Source organism: Nerophis lumbriciformis, linkage group LG15 (genome assembly GCF_033978685.3).
Source record: "Nerophis lumbriciformis linkage group LG15, RoL_Nlum_v2.1, whole genome shotgun sequence".
NCBI lineage: Eukaryota > Metazoa > Chordata > Actinopteri > Syngnathiformes > Syngnathidae > Nerophis > Nerophis lumbriciformis.
In genome coordinates, this window is record NC_084562.2 from 37,261,799 (window position 1) to 37,287,192 (window position 25,394).

A 25,394-nucleotide genomic window follows, 5' to 3' on the forward strand; every position below is an offset into this window, starting at 1 on the left:
GGCAGGTGCTAGTCCTAAGTGTCCCAATACTTTTGTATACTTTTAGTCAAGTGTCCCAAGACTTTTGTCTAGTGTACCTACCTTGTCTGCATTGTGTGGGCACGTTGGTGCTTCCTGCTTTTGAGCAGCCATCTTAAAAAAACAGCAGCGCAGCAGCATCAGTGCAGCGGGTCTTTGAAGGGTCATAAAATCAAAACCGGAGCAGGTATCACAACTCTTTGGCCAACTTTTAATCAGAAGGGTTCAATCTCTCTCCTGTGTTAGTTTGAAGCCGAAACAGAGGAGATAATGTTTGAAGAAAGGTGACCGGTTTTTACAAAAATGTTGTGTTGAAGGGGGAATAGCAAACTTCCTGTATATTTTTGCTGGGGGTTGTCAATTTGTGAAATGTAGGTCTAAGTGAGACCTACGGAGAGGTTTTTGTTTCATGTCTCTCCGACCTTCCCAGTGGGAGTTACAGGCAGTTTTGTAAAAAAATTTCTTCCGAGGAGCAGTTTTTTCTCCGTTTTATTCAAAAATTGCTGTAGAGCGCAATTTTTAAATTTGGGGTTAGGTTTCTTTATTAGATCGCAATTGTTGCCAGTCCTGATGTGTGCGTTCAGTTCGGTGAGTTTTGAAGCGTGTTAAGGGGGTCAAATTACAGCTCAAAGAGGCAAAAGTGACTGTTTTTAGTACTTTTTTGTCTTGAAGGGGGAATTGCCAACTTCCTGTTGATTTTTGCCCGAGGATATACAATTATGAAAACTAGGTCTAAGTCAAACCTACATACAGGTTTTTGTTTCATGTCTCTCCGATCTTCCTAGTGGGAGATATAGGCAGTCTAGTTTTTTTTTTCCTAGGGGGCGCTAGAGCGCAATTTTGAGTTTTGTGGTTCGATTTTTTTTTTAAAAAGGTAATTTTCGCAGGTCCTGATGTGTGGGTCAAATATGGTGAGTTTTGAAGCATGTTAAGTGGGTCAAATTACAGTTTGTTGTGGCGGCGGAAGAATAAAGAATAATAAAACCTTACAAATACAATAGGTCCTTATGTCCCATTGCATAAGGACTCCCTTTGGGAGCCCTTATACAATGGGCCATGCGGGCCCTAATAAATGTGTCAAATGTGTCGATTTTAGAAAACAATACAATTCTTGAAGTTAAACATCACATAATGCTCTCTATTGTGATTCATTGAGCCTTACAGCAAGGAGCTTTGAATCCGTCAGCTGTGTGAAGAGTCAGTGTTTTCTGCCTAATCCTGTTTACGCTCTCAACCAGGTACTTCTACAGATTCCTTTCCTCCCAAGGTCCATGAATGTCTTTCTCTACAGTGCAATCTGGAAAGTATTCACAGCACTTCACGTTTCCACATTTTGTTATGTTACTGCCTAATTCCAAAATGGAATGCATTTTTTTGTCCTTAAAATTCTACAGACAATACCCTATAATCATGAACATATAATGATTTTGCAAATTTAGCAAATTAAACTAAAAAAATCACATGCACAGTACATCCATCCATCCATTTTCTACCGCTTGTCCCTTTTGGTGTAGCGGGCGGTGCTGGAGCCTATCTCAGCTGCATTCGGGCGGAAGGTGGGGTACACCCTGGACTAGTCGCCGCACCTCATCACAGGGCCAACACAGATAGAAAGACAACATTCACACTCACATTCACACACTAGGGCCAATTTAGTGTTGCCAATCAACCTATCCCCAGGTGCATGTCTTTGGAGGTGGGAGGAAGCCGGAGTACCCGGAGGGAACCCACAGAGTCACGGGGAGAACATGCAAACTCCACACAGCGATAATATTGGCCTGGTGATGAGCAGTGCCTGGTTTCCTCCAAACATGACACCTGGCATTCATGCCAGAGTTCAATGTTTGTCTCATCAGACCAGATACATTTTTTTTCATGGTTTGAGAGTCTTTGAATGTGGAGTGAAAGAATGATGGGTTCTGAATTAGCTGTGAAGCACTTTAAGTGTCTAAAAAAAGTGCTATATAAAACTAATCCATTTCATTCCGTCTGGCCACTATCCATCTCCATCTCTGATTGGTGGATTGCTGCAGAGACGGTTGTCCTTCTGGAATAATCTCCTCTCTCCACAGGAATGCTGTAGCTCTGACAAAGTGACCATTGGGTTCTTGGTCACCTCCTTGACTATCCATCCATCCATCCATTTTCTACCGCTTATTCCCTTTGGGGTTGCGGGGGGCGCTGGAGCCTATCTCAGCTACAATCGGGCGGAAGGCGGGGTACACCCCGGACAAGTCGCCACCTCATCGCAGGGCCAACACAGATAGACAGACAACATTCACACTCACATTCACACACTAGGGCCAATTTAGTGTTGCCAATCAACTTATCCCCAGGTGCATGTCTTTGGAGGTGGGAGGAAGCCGGAGTAACCGGAGGGAACCCACGCAGTCACGGGGAGAACATGCAAACTCCACACAGAAAGATCCCGAGCCCGGGATTGAACCCAAGACTACTCAGGACCTTCGTATTGTGAGGCAGATGCACTAACCCCTCTGCCACCGTGAAGCCCTCCTTGACTAGACTAAGATAAATGCAGCAATGTACAGAGACTCCCTGGATGAAAACCAACACTTGCCATCCAACCTGATGGAGCTTGAGAGGTGCTGCAAAGAGGAATGGGCGAAACTGCCCAAAGATAGGTGTGCCAAGCTTGTGGCATCATATTCGAAAATATTTGAGGCTGTAACTGCTGACAAAGGTGCATCAACAAAGTATTGCACAAAGGCTGTGAACACTTATGTACATGTAATGTTTTATTTTTGTATTTTTTATAAATTTGCAAAATTACAAAAAATAAACTTTTCACATTGTCCTTATGGGGAATTTTGAGGACAAAAATGGACATTTCAGAATAAGGCTGTAACATAACAAAGTGTGGAAAAAGTGAAGTACTGTGAATAATTTCTGGGAGCACTACAGGTAAAAGCCAGTAAATTAGAATATTTTGAAAAACTTGATTTATTTCAGTAATTGCATTCAAAAGGTGTAACTTGTACATTATATTTATTCATTGCACACAGACTGATGCATTCAAATGTTTATTTCATTTAATTTTGATGATTTGAAGTGGCAACAAATGAAAATCCAAAATTCCGTGTGTCACAAAATTAGAATATTACTTAAGGCTAATACAAAAAAGGGATTTTTAGAAATGTTGGCCAACTGAAAAGTATGAAAATGAAAAATATGAGCATGTACAATACTCAATACTTGGTTGGAGCTCCTTTTGCCTCAATTACTGCGTTAATGCGGCGTGGCATGGAGTCCATGAGTTTCTGGCACTGCTCAGGTGTTATGAGAGCCCAGGTTGCTCTGATAGTGGCCTTCAACTCTTCTGCGTTTTTGGGTCTGGCATTCTGCATCTTCCTTTTCACAATACCCCACAGATTTTCTATGGGGCTAAGGTCAGGGGAGTTGGCGGGCCAATTTAGAACAGAAATACCATGGTCCGTAAACCAGGCACGGGTAGATTTTGCGCTGTGTGCAGGCGCCAAGTCCTGTTGGAACTTGAAATCTCCATCTCCATAGAGCAGGTCAGCAGCAGGAAGCATGAAGTGCTCTAAAACTTGCTGGTAGACGGCTGCGTTGACCCTGGATCTCAGGAAACAGAGTGGACCGACACCAGCAGATGACATGGCACCCCAAACCATCACTGATGGTGGAAACTTTACACTAGACTTCAGGCAACGTGGATCCTGTGCCTCTCCTGTCTTCCTCCAGACTCTGGGACCTCGATTTCCAAAGGAAATGCAAAATTTGCATGGTTGGGTGATGGTTTGGGGTGCCATGTCATCTGCTGGTGTTGGTCCACTCTGTTTCCTGAGATCCAGGGTCAACGGAATTTTGGATTTTCATTTGTTGCCACTTCAAATCATCGAAATTAAATGAAATAAACATTTTAATGCATCAGTCTGTGTGCAATGAATAAATATAATGTACAAGTTACACCTTTTGAATGCAATTACTGAAATAAATCAAGTTTTTCAAAATATTCTAATTTACTGGCTTTTACCTGTATATACTGTATGTGTCAGCCCTGTAAATTCCTGCATTATAGCATCAAAATCAAAACATTTTATATGTCGCCTTTTTTCATTTATTCAATGGAAGAGTACAGTCCTAAGCAAGACTCATGTGCATCCATCCATCCATTTTCTACCGCTTATTCCCTTTTGGCGTCGCGGGGGGCGCTGGAGCCTATCTCAGCTACAATCGGGCGGAAGGCATCTGCAACGAGCAGTAAAACATCTGTGGTCAGTTCGGCTGTCACAAGTCTCTACACACAATCCCTTTGATTAAAATAAATTAAACATTATAGGCCCTTGTCAATCTTCTCGCCTGAACATAGCCTGACCAAACACACTCTGTGTCTCATTTCCCACTAGCCCACAATCAAATGCAACAATACACTGAATAATAGACTGTCTGGTGAATGTGTTACGCCTCCAGTTGCCCTGAGGGGAGCATTCATGATGTTTTGTAATGGTCAAGTCCATCACCCTACTTCATGTCCACACAGGAGCACCCACAAGGCATGAAGCACTCTAGAGTCTTTCATGTTGCCTTTCTTTTTTGCCCTTTCTACACAACTTTGTCTTTTTTTAGGAATGAATAAGATGCTGAGAGCTGACGGGCTGATGGCCTTAATAGCTTTGACCTTCATGCTGCGTGCTATTTGAATTTTGTGACAGCTGTTCAGCCATTGCCTCCTTTCAAGAGTATAGGATGCAGCTAGTCTTGTCATATATGAGCAGAGGTGGGTAGTAACGCGCTACATTTACTCCGTTACATCTACTTGAGTAACTTTTGGGATAAATTGTACTTCTAAGAGTAGTTTTAATGCAACATACTTTTACTTTTACTTTTACTTGAGTATATTTATAGAGAAGAAACGCTACTTTTACTCCGCTACTTTTATCTACATTCGCTACTAATTTTTATCGATCTGTTAATGCACGCTTTGTTTGTTTTGGTCTGTCATAGTGCCTGCGTTTCAACAAATACAGTCACTAGTGACGTTTCACTCCGTTCCACCAATCAGATGCAGTCACTGGTGACGTTGGACCAATCAAACAGAGCCAGGCGGTCACATGACCTGTTGAAAAACTTATTGGGGTGTTACCATTTAGTGGTCAATTGTACGGAATATATACTGTACTGTGCAATCTACTAATAAAAGTTTCAATCAATCAATCAAAAGTGTGAAGGAAAAAAAGACCCTTTTTTATTTCAAACGTACATCCTGTCAAAAGCATAAAGACTGACTGCACAGTTCCTGTCTTCACAATAAAAGTGCCGCTCCATAGCGCCTGCGCTTTCAAAACAAGAGTCTCCGAAAGCCAGCGCAAACAAGCTAGCAAGCTACGGAGTTTGCCGCCAATGTATTTCTTGTAAAGTGTATAAAAACGAATATGGAAGCTGGACAAATAAGGTGCCAAAAACCAACCACTTTCATGTGGTATTAGACAGAAAGGAGGAACTTTTTTTCTCCTCCATTTGAAAACGTGGACGCTATCAGCACTACTGTCTGATTACAATCAATGCAAGTCATCAGAATCAGGTAATACACCAACTTATATTCTTGTCTTCATGAAAGAAAGGAATCTATATGTGTTAAACATGCATGTATATTCATTAAAACACCTTTAACATGTAAACAAAAACGGCAAAATAAATAAATATAAATTATATACTGTATATATATATGTGTGTGTATATATATGTATATGTATATATATATGTATATATGTATATACATATATATATATATATATATATATATATATATATATATATATATATATATATATATATATATATATATATATATGATATGTGTGTGTATGTTACTCATCAGTTACTCAGTACTTGAGTAGTTTTTTGACAACATACTTTTTACTTTGACTCAAGTAAATATTTGGGTGACTACTCCTTACTTTTACTTGAGTAATAAATCTCTAAAGTAACAGTACTCTTACTTGAGTACAATTTCTGGCTACTCTACCCACCTCTGTATATGAGTGACAAGCTGGATATAGTTTGGAAAATAATGAGTTACATTTGCAGTGCTATCTCGGTTTTCACACGCCTCACTTTTTGACGAAAATGTTTGGTTTCTCTTTTTGTATACTGCCTTAGTTATCGTACGGCCAAACAGTAAACTTAAAACCTTTGCTGTTTGTGTCATCCTGCCCAAACAAAGAATCCTATGCGTTGGTTCGTCAGTATTTTTTGTTTTATTCACTACAACTGAAAAAATAAGTCAATTCAGGGCTAAAGAAAATTGTTACAGCAAGCACTTTAATAAATAAGGTGAGACATAATGTATTGGTGGTTCTTTGGTCAAGATTTTGCATAGATTATGTTTCACAGACCGTTTTCAAGCTGCTTTTTGACTATTTCTGTGGGCGAGTCTTATTTACGTACCTCCACTTCGACTGCGTCCTCTCCACGCCCACTTTGTTGTAGTTTTTGGCACTTCCATAGCAAGTCTACTGGCAGATATAAGTTCGAACTATAAGCTACTTTTTATCAAAAATGGCAACAGCGGAGGATGCATGTCCATGCAAAACCCAGTCTTCCCCACAACAAGAGGATAGAGGAAAAACAGGAGCTTATGGACTACAGTGCAGACCACAATGGCAGACACGCGCAAGGCACTCTGAGTACATTTCTACCATGAATAATTTGCTGACGTCATCCATCCATCCATCCATCCATCTTCTTCCGCTTATCCGAGGTCGGGTCGCAGGGGCAGCAGCCTAAGCAGGGAAGCCCAGACTTCCCTCTCCCCAGCCACTTCGTCCAGCTCCTCCCGGGGGATCCCGAGGCGTTCCCAGGCCAGCCGGGAGACATAGTCTTCCCAACGTGTCCTGGGTCTTCCTCGTGGCCTCCTACCGGTCGGACATGCCCTAAACACCTCCTTAGGGAGGCGCTCGGGTGGCATCCTGACCAGATGCCCGAACCACCTCATCTGGCTCCTCTCGATGTGGAGGAGCAGCGGCTTTACTTTGAGATCCCCCCGGATGACAGAGCTTCTCACCCTATCTCTAAGGGAGAGCCCCGCCACCCGGCGGAGGAAACTCATTTCGGCCGCTTGTACCCGTGATCTTGTCCTTTCGGTCATAACCCAAAGCTCATGACCATAGGTGAGGATGGGAACGTAGATCGACCGGTAAATTGAGAGCTTTGCCTTCCGGCTCAGCTCCTTCTTCACCACAACGGATCGATACAGCGTCCGCATTACTGAAGACGCCGCACCGATCCGCCTGTCGATCTCACGATCCACTCTTCCCTCACTCGTGAACAAGACTCCGAGGTACTTGAACTCCTCCACTTGGGGCAAGATCTCCTCCCCAACCCGGAGATGGCACTCCACCCTTTTCCGGGCGAGAACCATGGACTCGGACTTGGAGGTGCTGATTCTCATCCCAGTCGCTTCACACTCAGCTGCGAACCGATCCAGTGAGAGCTGAAGATCCTGGCCAGATGAAGCCATCAGGACCAAATCATCTGCAAAAAGCAGAGACCTAATCCTGCAGCCACCAAACCGGATCCCCTCAACGCCTTGACTGCGCCTAGAAATTCTGTCCATAAAAGTTATGACGTCACACTTGAACAAAACGCCACACTTGTAGTAAATTCCAAACGGCTCAAGGAAGGCAAGATTATTTTATGAATATCTCCATAATGCCTTGCCTTTGCAGTTTAATTTCACATTTTCGGGACTCATGTAGATCCCAAATACACAACAGTAGGTACCAATGGGTAAGAAAAGTTGGTTTTGCATAAAAGGTCCCTTTCAGAACTCATAGCAAAGTATAAACATCTCATCTCCCTCTCTGCTCATCGCCGGCTTGTCTTGAATAAAGGTAAAAGTGATGTTAAATGTTCATTCATCCATTTAATTTGTCACTTATAGGGAGGGGTGTGACAAGATTAAAACGTGACAATATTTCTCATTTAGAGAAAAACGCTGTCGTGGGCAGAACAAATGACCGAATGCTGTACCGGATACGGAAGAAGAACTCTTCCTCCGGTGCCACCTAGGAACCCAGCAAAGAACTCAGCCCCAGCAACCACAGCAGCACATCCAGTATCCCGGATACAGGATTCTGATGCAGCAACTCCTCCATCATCATCACCTTAATCACGGCCCTCACCACAAACCTGGATCTCACCTGATGCATCCACACCCTCCAGAGATGCTTCACTGTCTTTCTCCTCTACACCGTCACCAATGAGACTTTCTGACCATCTTGAAAGTTTGGTGGAATAAGGGGTTTAAAATGATTCCCCCTTACTCTGGACATTGCGCTTTAAAAGGATTCTGTCATCAAAAAGATATTGCGCCCATCTTCCTCCTTAGCCTATTCAATTGACCAAAACTGCCCGAGCTTGCCCCCATCAGCATCAATGCTGTTGTCTAGGTTGCTAAAGGCCTCTGTACTGATAAACACCACATCAAACAAAGGCCCAAAAAGAAGAGCTCTATTCTAAAACAATAACTACTATAATAGCACATATGTTAGTTAAGAGACAGACTGTTATATTATCTGATCAGAGAAATTTAATCAACTCTCCTTTTGAAGAACACAATGGCTAGGGCAACTCTTGCTAATCTCAAACATGTAGTACTCAATGTCAGACCTTTAAGTAAAAAATATTTTTTAATTAATAATTGTATTTCCTCTTACAGGCTTCACGGTGGAAGAGGGGTTAGTGCATCTGCCTCACAATACGAAGGTCCTGAGTAGTCTTGGGTTCAATCCCGGGCTCGGGATCTTTCTGTGTGGAGTTTGCATGTCCTCCCCGTGACTGTGTGGGTTCCCTCCGGGTACTCCGGCTTCCTCCCACCTCCAAAGACATGCACCTGGGGATAAATTGATTGGCAACACTAAATTGGCCCTAGTGTGTGGATGTGAGTGTGAATGTTGTCTGTCTATCTGCGTTGGCCCTGCGATGAGGTGGCGACTTGTCCAGGGTGTACCCCGCCTTCCGCCCGATTGTAGCTGAGATAGGCTCCAGCGCCCCCCGCGACCCCAAAAGGGAATAAGCGGTAGAAAATGGATGGATGGATGGATTTCCTCTTACAATCTCGATTTTATGTTTTTAACTGAGAGATGGCTCCATATAAACAAACAAACAAATTCAGTTCTGATTGAAACTAGCCCACCTCACTTAAACTAGGGGGGTGGGGGTGTCTGTGCCATATTTAGGAAAAATATCCGTACCCACAAATTGTTTTTGGGGTTTTTTCATCATTTGAGTACGGGTCATTCAAAATGGAGATAAAATAATCCATACTTGATATCACAATCTACAAACCACAACATAATTCAAAATAATTTATTGATGATTTTATGGAAATACTTTCACTTTTGTGCACTGACTTTGACTGTTTGATCATCACGGGGGACTTAAATGTGCATGTAAATATTTGGTCTAACTCAGCATGTAAACGAGCCGACCCACAGTAGCACACACAGCCACACTCTTGATTTGATCATTACTAAGGGTCTTGCTATTTTAAATGTGAATTTATCGTTGCTGCTTTATCAGATCATTTCTGTGTTTTCTGCGACTTGTCTGTTAGACTCAAAGCAGCAGTTGGGTTTGCAGCTTTTCGGAGAAGACTCATAAATGATAGCATACGGACACAGTTTGTGGAAATTATTAGGTTTGAAAACACCCTATAAGCTAATGTTGATGATCTGTTGAACTCACATACATCAAGTGTTGTAAATGTTTTGGACACCATTGCTCCTGTCAAGGTTAAAATGGGTAAAACTAGGAAAAAGGCGCCATGGCAAAATTAAGACTCAGAAAAGAGAGTGCCGCAGAGCCGAACTGAAATGGTGCAAATCAAAGCTCCTAGCTCATTATAAAATTTACAAAGACAAGCTAAATGTGTTCAACCAGACTTTGCGTAGAACAAGGCAAAATATTGTTTCTGAAATCATCACAAATTGTAGTAACAACTCGTGTGTCCTGTTTGCTACAGTGAACAGATTAACAAACCCTCCAATTTTACTTCCAGTAGAACCCCGCCTTCCGCCCGAATGCAGCTGAGATAGGCTCCAGCACCCCCCGCAACCCCAAAAGGGACAAGCGGTAGAAAATGGATGGATGGATAGAACTAATTTCTACATCAAAGTGCAATGAGTTTTCAATATTCTTTCATGATAAAGTTCAAGGCATTAAAAATGCAATAATTCCTGGAAAACAAATAGTTACTCTGCAGCCAGCTCGTCAACTAGAGCTGGCACTGACAAAACAGTTGAAGAGATCATCCACTAGATTTCTAAAATCTGTGCTGAGCAGTTTATTATTACAATTAGCTAATTTAGTTAAGATCTCAGACTGGAACATTTCCAAAGGCCTTAACAACTGCTGTCATTAAGCCCATCTTAAAGAAGAGTAGTCTTGATGTCACAGTACTGAAGAACTATCGGTCCATATCAAACCTGCCGTTTTTGGGCAAAGTTCTATGAAATGTTGTATACCAAGAGCTTAGTGACTTTCTCCTGTTTAACAATGTGTTTGACACTTTCCATTCAGGCTTTAGGCGCCACCACAGCACTGAAACAGCACTGATCAAGGTGACAAATGATATCCGCCTGAACACAGGCGGAGGAAAAGTCTTAAAACTGGTCTCAGTCTTGGTTCTGCTGGACATGAGCGCTGCCTATGGCACAGATGACCATACTATCTTAACACAGAGGTTAAAAAACTGGGCAGAATATCTGGTTCTGTTCTTAGCTGGTTCAAGTCCTATCTCGATCACAGGCCATACTTTGTTGGAATTGGTAACTGTGTCTCTGCCCAAATGACTATGACCTGTGGGGTTCCTCAGGGCTTGATTTTGGGACCCCTATTGTTCATCTTGATCATGCTGCCACTAGGTCAGCTAATACGCAGCTTCAATGTGTCCTACCACAACTACGCAGAGGACAGTCAGATATACATGTCACTGGCGGCAGGCGAACATCGGCCTATTGATTCACTTTGTCACTGTATTAAACAGATCCTTTGTGTGGATGCAAAACAATTTTATTCAGCTAAACTCAGACAAAACTGAAATAATTGTCTTTGGCCCACATAAAAAAAGAGAAACTAAACCTTGAGACCCTCTCACTGAAACCTAATAATCAGGTTAGAAAACAAGGGTAATAACCGATTCAGACTTTAACTTTAACGACCACATTAGGTCAATTAGCAGCAGCTTTTTACCACCTGGAAAACATTGCCAAAATCAGAGGAATAATGTCTAATAAAGACTTAGAAAGACTAATCCATGCCTTTGTCTGCAGCAAGCTAGATTATTGTAATGGCCTTCTCACTGGGCTCTCTAAACGAGCTGTAAAGCAGCTGCACTACATCCAGAATGCTGCTGCCCAAGTCCTGACTAGAACCAGGAAATATGAACATATTAGTCTAGTGATTAGATCACTTAGGTCTTCCTGTTTTTTAATGAATAGACCTGAAAACAGCTGTCCTTGTGTACAAGATTTTCCATGGTCTTGTGCCATAGTACATCTCTGACATGTTAGAGCCATATGAACCATCTCGAGCTCTGAGAACTTCAGGGAGTGGTCTCATGAGTCAAAGTCAGGACCAAACATGGTTAAACTGCGTTTCAGTTTTATGCTCCTAAAATCTGGAATAGTCTTCCTAAAGGTGTGAGACGGGCCTCAACGTTGGCAATGTTCAAATTCAGCCTGAAAACAGTTGTATTTTTTTGTGCAAATGACAACTGAAAGTATTTTATGCACAGTACTTGATTTATTTTAACTAATCATGATTATTTTTATGATGATTGTATTTTCTAATTTTAATTTGAAGTATTTTCCTTTTTGGATTTTCTGTGAAGAACTTTGAATTGCCCTGTGTACGCATTGTGCTATATCAATAAAATGGCCTTGCCTTGCCTACAACAAATTTGGGTATCGATCCACAATACCAACTGGTTGCAGGAGCAGTATTGGCCGTACCAACTGATACTTCTAATTTTCAAGATCATTGAATGATTCCATTTCTTTATCACAAGTACAATTGAACAAAAACACAGTGTAACAATATCAATTGCCCTTCAAGCCCTCCTGTGTCCAAGAATGTATTTCTTGAGTTTGTACACAATAACAAAAACGACACATTTTTTTTCATAATAAAAAATTGCGTGGTGGTACCGACCAAATTATGATATTATACTTGGTATTGTTACTGTTGATATTTGTAACGATCCACCAATCTTTGCTTACATTCCACGAGCTTGCAGTTAGCGGTTAGCATATCCTCCGAAGGTGTGTAGTGTATCATGTTCAGCTATTCCTTGCCAGACACGTAGTTTAATTGCTGCCATGGCGGCAAGAATTGCTGACTTAGAAGGGCCATTGCACTGTGGAGAGACCTTAACCGCTAGCAGGGATGCTACATTGAGTTGAGGACGTGGTCTTTTGCTTTTTGCAGTCAAATTTGAAGGACACAGCTGGAATGCGTCATCAACATGCATTTTCAGGATATAATGATAGCATTAAAAGCTCTATCGTCGACCAAATGTATATCATTTACTGTATATCCTACATCGTGCAACCCTAATGTACGCCAAGACGCAACAGAAAACCTCCCCGGACACACTGGATTTCTTCCGCCAGCAGCAAAACACCACTGTAGCAAGCGCCTCAAAAAAGACCTCTGTACCTACTGTATATATACATTATTTGAACTTTTATGATTTTTCTTTTTAGTTTTCATTCGTAGAAATGCCATCCATCCATCCATCCATCCATCTTCTTCCGCTTATCCGAGGTCGGGTCGCGGGGGCAGCAGCCTAAGCAGGGAAGCCCAGACTTCCCTCTCCCCAGCCACTTCGTCCAGCTCTTCCTGTGGGACCCCGAGGCGTTCCCAGGCCAGCCGGGAGACATAGTCTTCCCAACGTGTCCTGGGTCTTCCCCGCGGCCTCCGACCGGTCGGACGTGCCCTAAACACCTCCCTAGGGAGGCGTTCAGGTGGCATCCTGACCAGATGCCCGAACCACCTCATCTGGCTCCTCTCAATGTGGAGGAACAGCGGCTTTACTTTGAGCTCCTCCCGGATGGCAGAGCTTCTCACCCTATCTCTAAGGGAGAGCCCCGCCACCCGGCGGAGGAAACTCATTTCGGCCGCTTGTACCCGTGATCTTGTCCTTTCGGTCATAACCCAAAGCTCATGACCATAGGTGAGGATGGGAACGTAGATCGACCGGTAAATTGAGAGCTTTGCCTTCCGGCTCAGCTCCTTCTTCACCACAACGAATCGATACAGCGTCCGCATTACTGAAGACGCCGCACCGATCCGCCTGTCGATCTCACGATCCACTCTTCCCTCACTCGTGAACAAGACTCCGAGGTACTTGAACTCCTCCATTCGGGGCAAGATCTCCTCCCCAACCCGGAGATGGCACTCCACCCTTTTCCGGGCGAGAACCATGGACTCGGACTTGGAGGTGCTGATTCTCATCCCAGTCGCTTCACACTCAGCTGCAAACCGATCCAGTGAGAGCTGAAGATCCTGGACAGATGAAGCCATCAGGACCACATCATCTGCAAAAAGCAGAGACCTAATCCTGCAGCCACCAAACAAGATCCCCTCAACGCCATGACTGCGCCTAGAAATTCTGTCCATAAAAGTTATGAACAGAATCGGTGACAAAGGGCAGCCTTGGCGGAGTCCAACCCTCACTGGAAACGTGTCCGACTTACTACCGGCAATGCGGACCAAGCTCTGGCACTGATCATACAGGGAGCGGACTGCCACAATCAGACAGTCCGATACCCGGTACTCTCTGAGCACTCCCCACAGGACTTCCCGAGGGACACGGTCGAATGCCTTCTCCAAGTCCACAAAACACATGTAGACTGGTTGGGCAAACTCCCATGCACCCTCAAGGACCCTGCCGAGAGTATAGAGCTGGTCCACAGTTCCACGACCAGGACGAAAACCACACTGTTCCTCCTGAATCCGAGGTTCGACTATCCGGCGTAGCCTCCTCTCCAGTACACCTGAATAGACCTTACCGGGAAGGCTGAGGAGTGTGATCCCACGATAGTTAGAACACACCCTCCGGTTCCCCTTCTTAAAGAGAGGAACCACCACCCCGGTCTACCAATCCAGTGGTACCGCCCCCGATGTCCACGCGATGCTGCAGAGTCTTGTCAACCAAGACAGCCCCACAGCATCCAGAGCCTTAAGGAACTCCGGGCGGATCTCATCTACCCCCGGGGCCTTGCCACCGAGGAGCTTTTTAACTACCTCAGCAACCTCAGCCCCAGAAATAGGAGAGCCCACCACAGACTCCCCAGGCACTGCTTCCTCATAGGAAGACGTGTTGGTGGGATTGAGGAGGTCTTCGAAGTATTCCCTCCACCGATCCACAACATCCGCAGTCGAGGTCAGCAGAACACCATCCTCGCCATACACGGTGTTGATAGTGCACTGCTTTCCCTTCCTGAGGCGGCGGATGGTGGTCCAGAATTGCTTCGAAGCCGTCCGGAAGTCGTTTTCCATGGCCTCACCGAACTCCTCCCATGTCCGAGTTTTTGCCTCTGCGACCGCTGAAGCCGCACACCGCTTGGCCTGTCGGTACTTGTCCGCTGCCTCAGGAGTCCTATGAGCCAAAAGAACCCGATAGAATTGTGTTCAACAGTTAAAAGTGCATGCATAGGTCTTGCATGTTTTAAACAACTTTAAAGTGCTCTTGCATTGTTTTGTGACCCTACCAAAAAATAAGAACTCTCCTTGTCCATTCTTGTCTTGTTATAGTAGTTATCTTAAAAATATGGGTGCCGTCAGGAATTATGGGCCCCATGAAAATGTTTTTAATAACTAATGTTGAATTTTCATCTAGTCTCATTGTTGTGAACCTAATATTGACCTAATAATGTCTCATAGTCATTTATATTTGATATAATAATTATGGCTCTTTGAAAGAAGCCAGAACTTAAGGAGCCATTCCCCGAATGCCGTATGTCTAATTTAAATGTATTTAGTACAATTATGAATATTCTCAGTAAAATGTTTTTTGTGCTCATATTTTTGGGTGTCTGGAACAGATAAAATGATGTTTTGTGGAAAATAAATAATTTGGGTTTGGTACAATTCAGTCTTCATCTGACCTTTTGGCAGAGGTGGGACCAAGTCATTGTTTTGCAAGTCACAAGTAAGTCTCAAGTCTTTGCCCTCAAGTCCGAGTCAAGTCCCAAGTCAAGACAGGTAAGCCCCGAGTCAAGTCCAAAGTCAAGACTGGAAAGTCTCAAGTCAAGTCCTAAGTCCTGCATTTTGAGTTTCGAGTCCTTTCAAGTCCTTTTAACCACAGACTAATATATTAACACAGATTGTGTATGCTTTTCAAACGCTGTATTTATTTATTAAAACAAGTGCATTTTAAATTGCAGGAAAGAAAATTGTGCTGACATTGCACTTTATAATAGCACTATTAACCAGTCATTTTAAACATTAACTCATTCCTTTACAGAACAAACACATTGAAAAATAAAGTGCAAATGTACTTATTTGTACAAAAGTGTTAACATTGAAAAAACATGACATATACGTGAACATAACAAAAAAGTTGTACTTTTTATATGTCAGGGCCCTATGCTGCATTGCATTTGCAAAAGACCAAATTAGCCAAGAGTCTGTCAGTCATTTGTGCACGATGGGGGCGTAGTATGATGCCACCATGGCTGAAAACTCGCTCCACTGGAGCACTGGAGGCAGGCACTGCCAAGACTCTCATGGCCACTCGGAAGTGAAGGAAGAGTCTTCATGTTCAATGCCCAGAACAAAAGGGGGGAGAGAGTTGTTTTGGGTTGGTGCACTACTTGTGAGTGTATCTTGTGTTTTTTATGTTGATTTAATTAAAAAAAGAAAAAAGAAAAAAATTATTTCTTGTGCGGCCCGATACCAATCGATCCACGGACCAGTACCGGGCCGCGGCCCGGTGGTTGGGGACCACTGAGGTAAACAACCAACAGTATGTCAGAAAGCTAGCTAAAACGGTACACATATTCATAATATAGTATACATTTTAACTGACCTTTATTTTACTATTTTTGTCTTTTTTTAGGTGGCTAAAATACGCGGTGCTGCTGACCGCCGTCTAACGTTACGTGTGATATATTGACTAACGTAACCCTGCTTAAAAAAAATCACTGAACAAAAAGTATGAATAAGGTAGTGAACTGCAACAGATTCCCGTGTTTGCAATAACGTTATATACGTTAGCAGTGAGTTTACAGCCTCACTGATTTAACTACACAGCAAATAAAAGTCACGTTACTTAGCCAATAAACGTTATCTAGCATGTGTTGCATACTGCAAACCGTTTTGTGTTGACCACCTCGTAATTTTTATACCCAAACAAAATTCTTTTAGGTATCATTTTTTGTTCACTGGCGTGTGGTTTGGACATGTCTTCTTCGTTGGTTGTCCTGCAATTTGATTGGATGAATGCTGTGTGATGAAAACAAAGTAGATCTAATTTGATTGGCTGTTGTACTGAGACCACACCAGCTGACACACGCAACGCTGATAGACAAGTACACAATGAAAAATACGGAGCGCTCCCGAATAACTTTTTCATCTTTGGGTTTTGGGGAAAGTAGCAAGTCATGTCAAGTCATGTCAATTCAAAAGGCTCAAGTCCAAGTGAAGTCACAAGTCATTGATGTTAAAGTCTAAGTCGAGTTGCAAGTCTTTTTACATTTTGTCAAGTCGAGTCTAAAGTCATCAAATTCATGACTCGAGTCTGACTCGAGTCCAAGTCATGTGACTCGAGTCCACACCTCTGCCTTTTGGACAGACAAACAAAGGTACTAGAAACACATGACGCTGATACAGGAGGTTCTCGATCTAAAAGTTCCGTTCCTCGGCCTTGATTTAAGTAAAGCTTTAGTAGTAAGTCAGACTAAAGTTATACATAAAAGAACACCTGATTCACTCATACTGTAGACTTAACACAAAAAGATCATTTGAAGCGCAGTAAAAAAAAAAAATTGGAAGCAGTTATTTCTTTTCATACAGTACACATATTTTATAGGCTTTTGTTCAACGAAATGTAACACAAGGTAATACAAACAGAAGACACCCCAACATAATTTTAAAAATGTGGCTTCACTGTACAAAAGATGCAAGGTGAGACCATCAGCAACATTTTGCTATACAAAGGAAGCAAGCTGCACCCACTGACACGCCCATATGACATGTCCTTGAAAAACAACAGCCAATGTTCTTCCATTTATCAACACTGATTACATGTATTGATCTGACAGATCATTGAAGATTCCCAGTTGAACGGGTTCAGCAGACTGGAAACACAGTGGCTGCTGCCGCTACCAAAGAGCCATTTGTCACAACTGGACAAAATAACTTTGAAACTTTGAAATATCCCCGTCAGCATTAATTAGTTACATATGTGTTTACTTTTAAAACTTGAGTTTTGTCAAGTTACGATTAACTTTAAAAAAATGTATGGGGAACAGTATTTGGTTGTCGCACCTTTAGCGCTCGTGTAAATTCATCATCATCAAAACATATTTCATTTGTCTTTCCTACATTCAATTGAAAATGAAGCTGTTGCCTTAAAATGTGCATCCCTCTCATAATTTTCCAACTCAATGTAACAAAGACACTATCAAAGACACACTAACTCAGTGATTCTCAAACTGCGGTACGTGTACCACTAATAGTGCGCGGGCTCCTTCTAGAAGCATTTAAGTCCCATCTTAAAACTCATTTGTATACTCTAGCCTTTAAATAGCCCCCCTGTTAGACCAGTTGATCTGCCGTTTCTTTTCTTTTCTCCTCTGCTCCCCTTTTCCTTGAGGGGGGGGGGGGGCACAGGTCCGGTGGCCATGGATGAAGTGCTGGCTGTCCAGAGTCGGGACCCGGGGTGGACCGCTCGCCTGTGCATCGGCTGGGAACATCTCTACGCTGCTGACCCGTCTCCGCTCGGGATGGTGTCCTGCTGGCCCCACTATGGACTGGACTCTTACTATTATGTTGGATCCACTATGGACTGGACTCTCACAATATTATGTCAGACCCACTCGACATCCATTGCTTTCGGTCTCCCCTAGAGGGGGGGGGTTACCCACATATGCGGTCCTCTCCAAGGTTTCTCATAGTCATTCACATCGACGTCCCACTGGGGTGAGTTTTTCTTTGCCCGTATGTGGGCTTTGTACCGAGGATGTCGTTGTGGCTTGTGCAGCCCTTTGAGACACTTGTGATTTAGGGCTATATAAATAAAGATTGATTGATTGATTGATAGTGGTACGCCAAACAATCACCTGATTGAAGTACCGTCTTTTATTTTCCTATATTCAAACAGTATAGTTCAAACTAAGTGTAATGTTACAGTTGCTAAAAAATATTAAATACACCTGTTAAATAAAACCTCTGCCTTGTTTGTAATGAATACATAGGCTGACTATGCTACTGTGTTTTATTGTTGGGCATTATGGTGGTACTTGGAGAGCCAAGTGTTTTCTGAGGTGGTACTTGGTACAACAAAAACGTTTAAAAACCACTACTCTAACACATTCTGACAACTAAATAATCTGACAGCAACCAACCCCATGATGCCATTTTAAATGGGAAACATTTGAAAGTTGAATTACAAGTTGACAAATACATACATTTGACAACGCAATTGTTATCCGTCTTTTTCAAATCAAATACATTCAGCCGTTTATTTTCAATGAAGTGGGTCATACTCCAAAGTGCTCATAGTTAATGTGTCCACTATAAGAAAGCCAACATCTATATAGAATAAACTAACTAACAAGAAAAACATCCATCCATCCATTTTCTACCGCTTGTCCCTTTTGGGGTAGCGGGGGATCGCTGAAGCCTATCTTAGCTGTATTCGGGTGGTAGGCGGGGTACATCCTGGATAAGTCGCCACCTCATCCCAGAACAAGAAAAACATATTTTAGAAAATGCAATGGACAACATTATCAGCCCCCTGGTAATTAACAGTCAATAAAATGTAACTTATTTTATTCACACCTGAAAAAAACGGAAAATATTCTGACAGTTTTTAATTAAGTTGGCACATGTCTGCTAAGGAGTGTAACTTGGCCCACCAACATGGATCCTAACCTTCAGCTCCCTCGACAGTCTCAATAAGATTAAGACTTTGTCTCTAACAAGGGGCGGCATAGCTCGGTTGGTAGAGTGGTCGTGCCAGCAACTTGAAGGTTCCAGGTTTGATCCCCGCTTCTGCCATCCTAGTCATTACCGTTGTGTCCTTGGGCAAGACACTTTACCCACCTGCTCCCAGTGCCACCCACATTGGTTTAAATGTAACTTATATATTGGGTTTCATTATGTAAAAGCACTTTGAGTCACTAGAGAAAAGCGCTATATAAATATAATTCACTTCTAATGATCTACTGCTAACGATGGATTCTGATGCGTCATCTATGTTGCTGCTTCTTGATCTTAGCGCTGCTTTCGATACCGTCGATCATAACATTTTATTAGAGCGTATCAAAACACGTATTGGTATGTCAGACTTAGCCTTGTCGTGGTTTAACTCTTATCTTACTGACAGGATGCAGTGCGTCTCCCATAACAATGTGACCTCGGACTATGTTAAGGTAACGTGCGGAGTCCCTCAAGGTTCGGTTCTTGGCCCTGCACTCTTTAGTATTTACATGTTGCCGCTAGGTGACATCATACGCAAATACGGTGTTAGCTTTCATTGCTATGCTGATGACACCCAACTCTACATGCCCCTAAAGCTGACCAACACGCCGGATTGTAGTCAGCTGGAGGCGTGTCTTAATGAAATTAAACAATGGATGTCCGCTAACTTCTTGCAACTCAACACTAAGAAAACGGAAATGCTGATTATCGGTCCTGCTAAACACCGACATTTATTTGATAATACCACCTTAACATTTGACAACCAAACAATTACACAAAGCGACTCAGTAAAGAATCTGGGTATTATCTTCGACCCAACTCTCTCCTTTGAATCACACATTAAGAATGTTACTAAAACGGCCTTCTTTCATCTCCGTAATATCGCTAAAATTCGTTCCATTTTGTCCACTAGCGACGCTGAGATCATTATTCATGCGTTCGTTACGTCTCGTCTCGATTACTGTAACGTATTATTTTCGGGTCTCCCTATGTCTAGCATTAAAAGATTACAGTTGGTACAAAATGCGGCTGCTAGACTTTTGACAAGAACAAGAAAGTTTGATCATATTACGCCTATACTGGCTCACCTGCACTGGCTTCCTGTGCACTTAAGATGCGACTTTAAGGTTTTACTACTTACGTATAAAATACTACACGGTCTAGCTCCATCCTATCTTGCCGATTGTATTGTACCATATGTCCCGGCAAGAAATCTGCGTTCAAAGAACTCCGGCTTATTAGTGATTCCCAGAGCCCAAAAAAAGTCTGCGGGCTGTAGAGCGTTTTCTATTCAGGCTCCAGCACTATGGAATGCCCTCCCGGTAACAGTTAGAGATGCTACCTCAGTAGAAACATTTAAGTCCCATCTCAAAACTCATTTGTATACTCTAGCCTTTGAATAGCCCCCCTTTTTTAGACCAGTTGATCTGCCGTTTCTTTTCTTTTCTCCTCTGCTCCCCCCTATCCCTTGTGGAAGGGGAGACACACAGATCCGGTGGCCATGGATGGGGTGCTGGCTGTCCGGGATCGGGACCCGGGGTGGACCGCTCGCCTGTATATCGGTTGGGAACATCTCTGCGCTGCTGACCCGTCTCCGCTCGGGATGGTTTCCTGCTGACCCCACTGTGGACTGGACTCTTACTGTTATGCTGGATCCACTATGGACTGGACTCCCACAATATTATGTTAGACCCACTCGACATCCATTGCATTCGGTCTCCCTAGAGGGGGGGGGGGGGGTTACCCACATATGCGGTCCTCTCCAAGGTTTCTCATAGTCATTCACATCGACGTCCCACTGGGGTGAGTTTTTCCTTGCCCTTATGTGGGCTATACCGAGGATGTCGTTGTGGCTTGTGCAGCCCTTTGAGACACTTGTGATTTAGGGCTATATAAATAAACATTGATTGATTGATTGACTTCACTTCACAGAAATACAATAAACACTAACCAATCAGTCCTGTACAAACACATTGCTGTCTGAGTAACTAAGATATTAATTGTGCAAATGAACTTAAGGCTGTGGTCTTTTAGAATAGAGTGATAGATTTACACATGTAGGTGTCATTTGCCTTTATCACTAAAACCTTTCAAAATTAAAACAGAATAAAATAAAAATATAAACACTAAAATGAAACTAATGTGGACCTTAAAAAATCCAGGACCATATTTCATGATTCTTCTGCCAATACATTTTTGTTAGATTCTATTTTTGAAATAAAACTTGGTAAAAGATTTCAGTATTTTTTGTAACAGGAAGGCCTTTAGTTCCTAAACCCTGCCAGTCAGAGTTCGGGGTTAGCTGCACCGATAAAAGGAAGAGCGTGGTGACACAACTCTCGCTGACGACTTCCGTTTTAAATCACGGTTTCCAAAACCTCTGAGCTTGGAAACACAGTCAGCTATTTTTGACGCAAATTAAAAGGTGTTGTGGTGGACAGGGGAAAAGGGCAATTAACAACTGACACTGGCGAAGAATTGTTTTATTGTGCACTATTTGAACTTCTAACTGTTTTTCAACCCACTCTTTTAACTGTTGTATTTATTAAACATCAAAAGGGTGATGGGTCAAATGCAGATAATAATTTTGCCACACCTAGTGTGTGTGACAATCATTGGTACTTTAACTTTAACATTTTACTAACCCTTTTTATCTTACTCACTTATCTTACTGCACAAAAATTAGTTCAGTAGTTTAAATTATTATCCGGTGCTGTTATTTTAAGGCTTTGTTTTATTTTGCAGTATTATATTTGTCATGTCTGTGTAATCATCATGTTTTGTTTTAAGTCATGTTTTGTTTAGTTTCTGGCTTTTCACTCCCTTGTCTTGTCACCATAGTTACCCATTAGTTTTCACCTGTCACGTCACGCACCTGTTTCACATCTTGAGTCACGCACCTGTTTTCGTTAATCATGTCCATAGTATTTAAGTTAATTCATTTTCTGTTGTTCGGCCTGACGACCTACTGTCATGACTTGGTCCGGGGTGTTTGCTTTTCCAGGATGCAACGGAAAGTTGGCACGGGCGAGACGGGAATTAAGGTACATGGCGGGCTTTCATTTATCCCTTTTTTTTGATATGTTAAATTGATATATTAAAACCCGCCATGTACCTTAATTCCCGTCTCGCCCGTGCCAACTTTCCGTTGCATCCTGGAAAAGCAAACACCCCGGACCAAGTCATGACAATATCCCCCTATATTTGCAGTGTGATTTTTTTTTTGTGTGTGGTAACATTTGTGTTTTATTTCACTTAAGTATTTTATAATAGTAGTGGTTTTAATTCAGAGCTACAGATAAACTATTGCCTTTTAACTACTAAGTGCTCTGGGTTTTTATGTGAAACAATACATAGGTTCAGCCTCCTCCAGTTTATTCTGGTAACCTGTTTCAGCTGTATTATAGTTCCAACTGCTTTTAGCATCCACACCCACTTACTGTAGAACTACTACATGTGTATGTACTTTTTGAGTACATTCAAAAAATACCAATGATAATAATAACGGTGATAATTTTGGTCACAATAGAGGTCTTTGGATTATTCTACATTTACCATGGTGGCCATATTGCTAGGCTTTGTTTGTAAACACGCTCAATGTTGCTGCTCATTCGTCCAGTAATACTCGTAATACTCATAATGCCGACTACATGTGCAATAGTCAACTGCACAGAATGACAACAATCGAGATGGGAGCGCATTCCTTAGCGTATTTCTGGATGGACGGCAACAGCTGAAAAGAAGAGTGAACGGCAAAAGTGAGCATGGATTGCTGCAATCAACCGATCAGATGGAACGTGCTATGGACAACATTGTGTTTGTTTAGATCATTTCAATCCATCCATCCATTTTCTACCGCTTGTCCCTTTCGGGGTCGCGAGGGGTCGCTGCAGCCTACCACAGCTGCATTCGGGCGGAAGGCAGAGTACACCCTGGACAAGCCGCCACCAAGGAAACAGACTGTGCGACGCCTGATGTGACAGATTGTCACATCAGGTCTCACTTGTGTCATGTTTCCTTTATTTTCTGCATTTGTTCCCTGTTTGGCACTCCTAGTTTAGTTCTACTTCCTGCCTGTCTCCCTGAGCGCTTTTTCCCCTCACCTGTCCATGACTGGCAGCCTGGCCACATCTGGTCATGGTTGCCAATCAGGCTTCTATTTATTCCTGCCTCGGCCTCCAGTCAGGGCTTGAGGATTGTTTAGTGACTAATTTATGTTGGTGTCTGTTTGGCTCCATGCTGTGTGCATCAAGGCTCATTCTGTGTTCACAATAATTAAATACTTGTCTTACCTTCACTTTGTCCTCATGTCTCCTGCATCTTGGGGTCATAACTACAGCAGCCATGTCAGTTTGTGAAAGTTGTCTTTTTAAAACGACAAGGGGACTTACAGTATTTCTCCATCGTATCAAAGCCATTGCAATGTTATTTTCCACTGAAAAGTTCGGAAATATTATGTGTAAGGCTATGGTAAACAATGACTCTTGGTGAACTGAGCCTACCAATATGGCTGCCAGCAATGCATTGTGGGATATTTTAGCAAGAATCCGAAGCCCTCTATAACTGTGATACGAAAATGTCACATCGCTAGATCAAGTAACAAGTGACCACCAACCCGTGGGACAACCTACAACGTTCTCCCTCAGTATTTTAAAACATTCTCCTGTGCTCATCAATAATAATACTTTTGTAGCATAAAGTACTTTAGATTTGTACCATTCATACAGTCAAAGTCACCTGCACAGCTGCTATGGATGAACTGTGTCTCCACTACTTCAACCTGGGGCAGCGACCATGCAGCCTCCCTCACAAAACATTATCTTAACAAGAATAACATTTAATTAAAGTAAGAGCTACTGAGTCGTCAAACCCTGCATTACCGTTATTGCGAGGGGACATTTGTGACAAATGTTTCTGTGACATATTGCACCAGTCCTGCTTACTAAATGGAATAACTTGAGGAGAGAAGAAAACACGGAAATTGAATAGAACCTCTCAAAAGCACTCGCCAGACACTGTCACCCATCGTATTATTTACCTCTCTCTGGGCATTCGCCGCAGGCTCTGAAGTCACTCGAAGCAAATACAAAAATATTAATTGTATCCAACACGAGGAACAGTACCTTTAACTAAAAGGCCAGGATTGAAACTCACAAAGCTCCACAGGCTCAAGGACGCCCTCTACTGGCATGAGTGCTTACATCCATCCCTGTGCAGAGACTGCTTGCTGCTCTGCCTCAGGGGAATCAATGCCTGTCTCTTGTCCAGCCTCAAGGGAATCAATGCAGAAACAACAACAATCATCATCCTGACACATCTGATTAGTATCAAACCTATCAATTATAAGATAGTGTAATCCTGCTGGAAAATTGCCTGTGGATTAAACTGTTGTTTTTGCAGAATTCACTATCAATAACATACACCTCCCTTTACCTTTGAGTTATGAGTGGTCAAATTATGCAGTTGACACCGGCAAACAGCTGCAAACTACATACTATACAGATGAAAGTTTAAAAAAAAAAAGGTAGGCAGGCATATAATAAAATTTAAGGGAAATATATTTTGTCTATGTTATATAACAACTACATTTAATGACAAATAATACATTAACAAATAATAATATAGACTGGAATTAATGTGAGAAGAGTATTTCTGCAAATGTCATGTAAAGTTAGTACTGTTGGTATTCCATATTTGAATATACCTTGCCCACAATGCATGCAAAATGGAAAAAATATTGCCTTTACTACACCTTAAAACAAAATGCACAATGAAATATGCAACATAAACAATTTAACTGAAACCTATATAAAAAATGAACATTAATTATCAGCTTTGTACTTACCTTTGCGACGTGGCAATAAGTTAAAACTCGCAACTTGAAATCGGAGCGTGATAGTCGGATTGCATTTTTACTTTCTTGAATATATTTTGGTGGAGCGAAAGTGAAAGTCCTCGGCTTTCGGCGTTAGATGTAGTTAGGAACTTGATCCGCTATAGTGCTCCTGCCGCAGCCTTTCTGGCAGCACAGCCAAAGAGTAGCAGAGGCAGAAGGAGGAGTCCCCGTCATCACTGCCGCTTTTGCAACGACTCAAGCAACATTCGACGGTACACCTCCCTCAGCATAATAACATGCAGTACCTCTTTGACAATTTAGTTACCTCGTTCAGCTTCAGCAGGGG

At 42.4% G+C, this 25,394-nt stretch overlaps 1 protein-coding gene across 1 annotated transcript in view; it reads right to left on the bottom strand.

Moving 5' to 3' along the window:
• LOC133616089 (multiple epidermal growth factor-like domains protein 10) overlaps positions 1 to 25,189 on the bottom strand; it is a 572,792-nt gene extending 547,603 nt beyond the window's left edge. Inside the window, exon 1 of the mRNA XM_061975174.2 lies at positions 25,058 to 25,189. The gene's annotated coding sequence lies outside the window, so the exon portion shown is untranslated. The remainder of the gene's footprint in view (positions 1 to 25,057) is intronic.
• Positions 25,190 to 25,394: the final 205 nt, after the last annotated feature.